The following is a 7770-nucleotide window of genomic DNA, read 5'->3' on the forward strand; positions in this document are numbered from 1 at the left end:
GAGGCCATTGAGGGGTGAACCAATGGCAAAGGAAGACCTTTTTCTCTGTCTCTCTCTCTCTCTCACTGTCCACTCTGCCTGTCAAAAAAAAAAAAAAAAAAAAAAAACAACAACAACAACAACAACAACAAAAAAAAAAACCAGAATACAAATGGGCTGTACTGGCAGACGTGACAACAGGTTGTCTCATAAGAAGTTCTCTGCTCCCAGGCCTGAGTCCCTGATCTTGTTGCCTCGGAAGCACAGCAGCAGGGACTATGGGAAGGTGAGGAGCTTCTAAGGAGGACTCCTCCAAACCTGTCTGCCTCACAAGCTGCCAGGGCAGGCAACAAGGCTGGCATGAGTCATTTCATACGGGAACTTGTTGGGCCGGATCCAATGTGAACTAGAAGGAAGTTGTCAAGGATGTGACTGTTGTGGGGACACCACCCACAGTGGATAAAGGTGGAGTGGGCGGCATGGCAACGCCTCAAGGCCTCTGGACCTTCAACATCATTTTTGCCAAGCACATCGGAGATGAGTGCAACAGGTGCTTTTACAAGAACTGGCATTAAGTTGCAGAAGATAGCCGTCACTGAGCATTGCAAGAAGAGGTAGAAAGTCATTGACAAGAGGCAGCTGGATAAGGCCAGCGCCGCGGCTCACTAGGCTAATCCTCCGCCTAGCGGCGCCGGCACACCGGGTTCTAGTCCCGGTCGGGGAGCCGGATTCTGTCCCGGTTGCCCCTCTTCCAGGCCAGCTCTCTGCTGTGGCCAGGGAGTGCAGTGGAGGATGGCCCAGGTGCTTGGGCCCTGCACCCCATGGGAGACCAGGAAAAGCACCTGGCTCCCAGCTCCTGCCATCGGATCAGCGCGGTGCGCTGGCCGCAGTGCGCCAGCCGCGGCGGCCATTGGAGGGTGAACCAACGGCAAAGGAAGACCTTTCTCTCTGTCTCTCTCTCTCACTGTCCACTCTACCTGTCAAAAAAAAAAAAAAAAAAAAAAAAAAGAGGCAGCTGGATAAGACAGGTGCACCACAGCCCACATCCATATGCATCCTCTACATCAGAAAAATGCCCATCTGGTGGAGATCCAGGCGAAAAGGGGCACCACAGCTGAGAAACTGCACTGGGCCCGGGAATGGCTGGAGCAGCAGGTCCTAGCGGATCAAGTGTTTGGTTAGGATGACATGATTGATATCACTAGGGTAACCAAGAGCAAAGGCTACAAAGTGCCATCAGTAGCTGGCACTATAAGAAGCTGACCCCGCAAGACCACCGAGGACTGCATGAGGTTGTCAGTGTTGGGCTGTGGCACCCTGTGTGTGCAGCCTTCTCCATGACTTGGGCTTGATGAAAGTTATCATCACTGTACAGAGGTCAACAGGAAGATTTATGAGATTGGGCAATGGCTCCCTGATCAAGAATGGCAAACTGATCGAGAACAATGCCTCAGGGGGTCTGTGATGTGGTGTAGAGTGTTAAGCCACTGTCTGTAGTGTTGGCATCCCATATGGGCTGTCCTGGCTGCTCCTCTTCTGATCCAGCTCTCTGCTATGGCCTAGGAAAGCAGAAGAAGGTGGCCCAAATGCTTGGGACCCTGCACCTATGTGGGAGACCCAGAAGAATCTCCTGTCCCCAGGCTTCAGATCAGCTCAGCTCTGGCCATTGTAGCCATCCGGGGGTGACCCAGTGGGTGGAAGACCTTTCTCTCTGTAACTCTACCTCTCAAATAAATAAAATTAAAAAAAAAAAAAACTAAAAAAAAAAAAAAACTGCCTCCACTGACTACAACCTGTCCAACAAGAACATCAACTCTCTGAGTGGCTTTGTCCATTACTGTGAAGTCACCAATGGCTTTGGATGCTGAAAGTCTGCATGGTAGGGTCCAAGTAGTGAGTGCTCACTCTCTGCAGGCCCCTGCTGTTGCAGACCCGACAGGCTCTGGAGAAGACTGACCTTCAGTTCACCAACACCATCTCCGAGTTTGGCCACGGAGTCTGTCTGAGGAGTGGCCGGATAGAGCTGTGACTTCATCTTCCCTTTTGTGACATAAAGCCAACAACTCTCCTGCGTGTGTGTGTGTGTGTGTGTGTTTAAATTCACAAGCTTTTATTGGGATTCCGCTCCCGGGCGAGGTTCACCGGTCCCAACAGAGCAACAGAGCGGGGGCTGGGGAAGTTGCCTTTTTTTTTTTTTTTTCCCTTGTTATAATGTTAAATATCCACCCCCAAGAGAACATGCAAAGCACATAACATACATGACAACTTAGTATGCCGATCCTTCCAGAAAGTTCTCCCATACTTAACTTGTACAACTTCCCTCAAAGCAAGTCCTATAAAACCTTATCTCCTGGCTGCTCTGAGAGCCTGGTTTTTGGTCTTGAACAATCTGCATTCCAGTGTGGCCAACACAAACATATTCCTTGCAATTTACAGTTCCAGTCATTGTTTCTATCACCGGAGACAGCTGGATTTCTGAATCCTTGCCTTTGCGTAAGAAAAGAATTTCAGACATAACAGAACAGTAAGCATGCTAGCCGAGTTTAATGAAAAGAATATACCTGACAGGCCAGACAGGCAACTCAGCAAGACCTGAGAGCCCAGTCTGCAGCCAGACTGGAGGTTTTATAGATATGGACTCGCTATATTGCTGGCCAGAGGGCTTTCTGGGTGTGGACCTGGTGAGATTCCTCCAGACTTTATCAACACAGTGTGATTGGACCTCACAGTCCCCAGGCCGTCCCTTGGGTGAGTGCTGGACCCACCTAACAAGGTTATTGGACAACAGCAAGACTTGTGGCACGCAAACACTTGCCTGCTTCCTTCATCTCACCACACAAAATTCCCATTTTTGTCCTTCGTCCCCCGTGACACTCATAGGCTCATGTCTAGCTTCCTACCTAACATTTCCATTGGCATATAAACCAGTGACCCTCGCACTGCCTGGTCTGGTTACAGTTTTGAAGGGGAGATGATGTAGTCTTGTTACAGGAGAGGGAAGAGCTTGGTTCTTGTCCCATGCCAAAGAAGAATTTCCACACGGACAAGGACAGTGAGCAAAGCAGGCATTTTCTTTTTTTTTTTTTTTTTTTTTTTTTTTTTTTTTTTTTTTTGACAGGCAGAGTGGACAGTGAGAGAGAGAGACAGAGAGAAAGGTCTTCCTTTACCGTTGGTTCACCCCCCAATGGCCGATGCTGATCCGAAGCCAGGAGCCAGGTGCTTCTCCTGGTCTCCCATGCGGGTACAGGGCCCAAGCACTTGGGCCATCCTCCACTGCCACAGCAGAGAGCTGGACTGGAAGAGGGGCAACCGACACAGAATCCGGCGCCCCGACCGGGACTAGAACCTGGGGTGCCAGCGCCGCTAGGCGGAGGATTAGCCTAGTGAGCCGTGGCACCGGCCCAAAGCAGGCATTTTATTGAGACAGGAGCCTCCTGTTGCACTGCTCAGGGGGCTGCGGAAGGGAGGGTGGTACCAAGGGAGAAGGTGCCCCTCCCATACAGTTGAAAAGTGTTGCAGGCTCTTTGACCACACAAACTGGCACCCAAAAGGGTGTGTTGGCTTATGATGAGTTAGTTTAAAATGACACCCTAGGGATTAAAACTACATCCAATCAGTGGGGCAGAATCGGTCACAGAAATACACACTTTTGATTGGTTTATGCAGGTAGGGGTTAAAAGTACCTCAGTGAGCCAGGAACAGAAATGACTGCACCAACAGCAGGCTGTGGACCTTATCACTGGGGTCAGGGAGGCATCACTGGGCTATCTTTAGCAAACAACAGGTCCTGCTAGGATGAAACTAAACTCTGTTTTTTTTGTTTTGTTTTGTTTTTTTAAGATTTTATTTATTTATTTATTTATTTCAGAGGTAGAGTTACAGTGAGAGGGAGAGACAGAGAGTAAGTCTTTCTTCCGTTGGTTCACTCCCCAGATGGCTGCAACGGCCGGAGCTGCACAGATCCGAAGCCAGGAGCTTCTTCTGGGTCTCCCAAACTGGGTCCAGGAGCCCAAGGCCTTGGGCCATCTTCTACCACTTTCCCAGGCCATAGCAGAGAGCTGGATCGGAAGTGGAGCAGCCGGGACTAGAACCAGCACCCACGTGGGATGCCAGCACCACAGGTGGAGGATTAACCTACTGCACCACGGCACCAGCCCCAAAACTAAAATCTGTTAAAAGCCCCCCCCCCCCCCACAGGAGGGAGCAAAGATTTGCTTTTACTTTTGAAGGGACCCTGCCCCTTTATTCCATTTTTTTAATTAATTAATTTATTTATTTATTTTTTGACAGGCAGAGTGGATAGTGAGAGAGAGAGAGACAGAGAGAAAGGTCTTCCTTTTTGCCGTTGGTTCACCCTCCAATGGCCGCCACGGCTGGCGCGCTGCGGCCGGTGCACCGCGCTAATCTGAAGGCAGGAGCCAGGTGCTTCTCCTGGTCTCCCATGGGGTGCAGGGCCCAAACACTTGGGCCATCCTCCACTGCCCTCCCTGGCCACAGCAGAGAGCTGGCCTGGAAGAGGGGCAACTGGGACAGAATCCGGCGCCCCGACCGGGACTAGAACCCGGTGTGCCAGCGCCGCAAGGTAGAGGATTAGCCTAGTGAGCCGCGGCACCAGCCCCCTTTATTCCATTTTAACAGAGATACCTAACTGCCTATTAACCCATCTAACCTAACTCTCACAGTCTGGCTTATATTTTAACAGGCATTTGAAAAAAGCCCAATATTCCGAGCACTGTTGAAAATCCACTGAGGAAGGATAATGGGTGGAAAGGAAGCTACTGCTTCTGCCAATCCAGCTAGGTGGTGGTGGCAACTAGCTCCAGGCAGAAAGCAGTGGATGTGGTCAGAAGGCCTTGGATTCTGGAAAAATGTAAAGGAAGAGTCAATATAATATGATAACAAAGTGGGTAAAAAGCACCAGGAAAATATAGTCAACAAGCTGGGAGTGTAATTCCTGTACTTCTGATTCCGTAGCCAGACAGGAAAAAAGAGCACAGGGTTTGTTCAAGGGAGGCTTGTCAAGACGTAGTACAATGCTAAGCTTAGGGTTCAAGACGGAAGACGCATTATAACACACTGAGCAGAATCCACGTCCTCTGAACGATGTGTTCACTGTCTGCAAACCAGAGAAGAACCTTTGCCCCCTGACCCCCAACCCCCACCCCACTTCGGAGTCCTGGCTGCTCCACTTCCAATCCAGCTCCCTGCTAATGCACCTGGGAAGGCAGCTGGAAATGGTCCAAGTGCTTGGGTCCCGGCCACCCTCATGGGAGACCTGGATGGAGGCCCTGACTCCTGGCTTTAGCCAGGTCCACCCCCAGCTGTTGGGGCCATTTAGGGAGTGAATCAATGGATGAAAACTATCTGTCTTTCTGACTCTCTCTCTCTCTGCCTTTTAAATACATAAATCTTAAAAAAAAAAATAAGTATTCCTTACAATAACATCCAAAGAAGGATCGAACCAAACTTTCCAATAACCAATTTGAATTTCCATGAGACAGAGACAGAGACACAGACACAGAGACATTGCTGCCAATGTCTTGACTAGTATCACATCTTGTCTTTAATTATGTTTCGTTTATCCTCAAGATGAATCTTAACAGCAACTAATTGAGAATAAGAGAAGTCAGGTTTTGAGAAGCTCATGGAAGAAAATTTAAAAAAGAGATTTTCAGTCCTGGAAAACACGTCTCCTCTGCAGGCCTTGAGAACTCTGGGCCACTGAGGCAGATGCAACCTAACCCAGTTCCGTGGGTCCTGAATTACTCACCTGGGTGTGGTGACCCACATTAACCCTCATCACCAAGCACCACACACCCTTTGTGCACTGGCTGCCTCACGAAAGCTTCTTTCATTTGATTCCTATTATCTTCAGAGACAAAACACCCAAGTAAGAAATTCAGCAGGTGGCTGGCACTGTGTCTTAGTGGGTTAACACCCTGGCTTGAAGCACCGGCATCCCATGTGGGCGCCAGTTCTAGTCCCAGCTGCTCCACTTCCCATCAAGCTCTCTGTGTGGCCTAGGAAAGCAGTATAAGATGGCCCAAGTCGTTGGGCCCTTGCACCCACGTGGGAGACCCAGAAGAAGCTCCTGGCTCCTGGCTTTGGATCAGTACAGCTCTGGCCGTTGCGGCCAATTGAGGAGTGAACCGGCGGATGGAAGACCTCTTTCCTCTGTCTCTACCTCTCTCTGTAACTCTTTCAAATAAATAAAATATATATATATATATATATATATATATATATATATAGAAAGAAATTCAGCAGAAGTTATCAGTTGTCCTAAAACACCGCTGGGGTTGAGAACAGAATGTTCCAGACTGTCAGGGGTGTGGATCTCCGTGATGACATTCACTTCACCTCACAAGCTACCTTCCCATCTTTAAAAGGGGGTGGGGGGAGGAGAGTAATGATACTTTCTTCCTGGAACTGTTGTGGGGGATTAAACAGGTTAATTTTTGTAAACCAGCCAGGACTTTGGGTCAAGACTTTGCCCCGACAAAATCCCGTGGGTTTACACTGATATGCTCTTTAAAAAAGAAAAAGAAAAGAAAAGTAGAAGTATCCAGAATCCCTCAGATGGCTAGAAAGGTAGTGTGGTTTAAAAAAATAAATTAAAAAAGCAAAGGAATTAAGCCGGCGCCGTGGCTCAATAGGCTAATCCTCCACCTTGCGGCGCCGGCACACCGGGTTCTAGTCCCGGTCGGGGCGCCAGATTCTGTCCCGGTTGCCCCTCTTCCAGGCCAGCTCTCTGCTATGGCCAGGGAGTGCAGTGGAGGATGGCCCAGGTGCTTGGGCCCTGCACCCCATGGGAGACCAGGAAAAGCACCTGGATCCTGGCTCCTGCCATCGGATCAGCGCGGTGCGCCGGCTGCAGCGGCGGCCGTTGGAGGGTGAACCAACGGCAAAGGAAGACCTTTCTCTCTCTGTCTCTCTCTCTCACTGTCCACTCTGCCTGTCAAAAAAAAAAAAAAAAAAAAAAAAAAGCAAAGGAATTGATTGGTAGAAGGAGGTGGTGCAGTCTTGGGCACAGAAACTCGAATATACCGCTCCCTGATCACCGTTTGCCAGTACGCGGATTCTTCAAAACACACTTTATTATTATTATTTTTAAGTACAACTAACCCCTACACAATGAGAGAAGAAAACAGAGCGTTCGCCGCGACGAGGACGGCAGACGCCCAAAGGCTGGCGTCTCGACCCCCAAGAACCTCATCGAAAGGCTCAATCAAGGAATCGCCAGAAAAACAGCCCCAGCGCCCGAGGGGCACCCAGCAGCAACCCAGCGCGCCCGTGGGCGCCCGCCCCGGCGTCCCCACGCCACGGGAGCCGTCAGCGCCCGAGGCCCGCAGACGGACGGACACGGGGGCGGAGCTGCCAACCGCCGAGGCGGTGCGCGCCCTGGGGCGGAGCCGACGGCCCGCACGCAGCGAGCGCGCGGCGGGGCGGGGCCGGGGCGGGGCAGGGGCGGGGCGAGGGGCGGTCCTCCGAGCGCGGCGTGCGTTTCCGGTGTGCGCGTCGCGGCGCTGGGGCGGGGCCTCCGGCGGCTCCCAATCGCGCACAATGAGACGCTGCTGAGCGCCGGAAGTGGGGCCGAAGGAAAACACGGAGAGGGAGCCGGGCCGGGACAGGAAGAGGCGGGGGACCGCGGCGGAGGTGGTGAGTGCTCCGGGCGCCTTCCCCCGGCGTCTCTCCGAGACCTGCCTCCGGACTGGGTCTCCGGTAGACTCCCCTGGTCTGCAGAGCCCCAGGTCGGGCCTGGCCCCGGAGGTACGTTGGCTGCATCCGCCG

The 7770-nt window shown here is 51.4% G+C and overlaps 1 pseudogene; it reads left to right on the forward strand.

Annotated features, from left to right (window-relative positions):
• The first annotated feature begins 640 nt into the window (after window positions 1-640).
• Window positions 641-2039, forward strand: LOC100343017 (large ribosomal subunit protein uL3-like; annotated as a pseudogene).
• Window positions 2040-7770: the final 5731 nt, after the last annotated feature.

Source organism: Oryctolagus cuniculus, chromosome 1 (genome assembly GCF_964237555.1).
Source record: "Oryctolagus cuniculus chromosome 1, mOryCun1.1, whole genome shotgun sequence".
Classification (NCBI taxonomy): Eukaryota; Metazoa; Chordata; class Mammalia; order Lagomorpha; family Leporidae; genus Oryctolagus; species Oryctolagus cuniculus.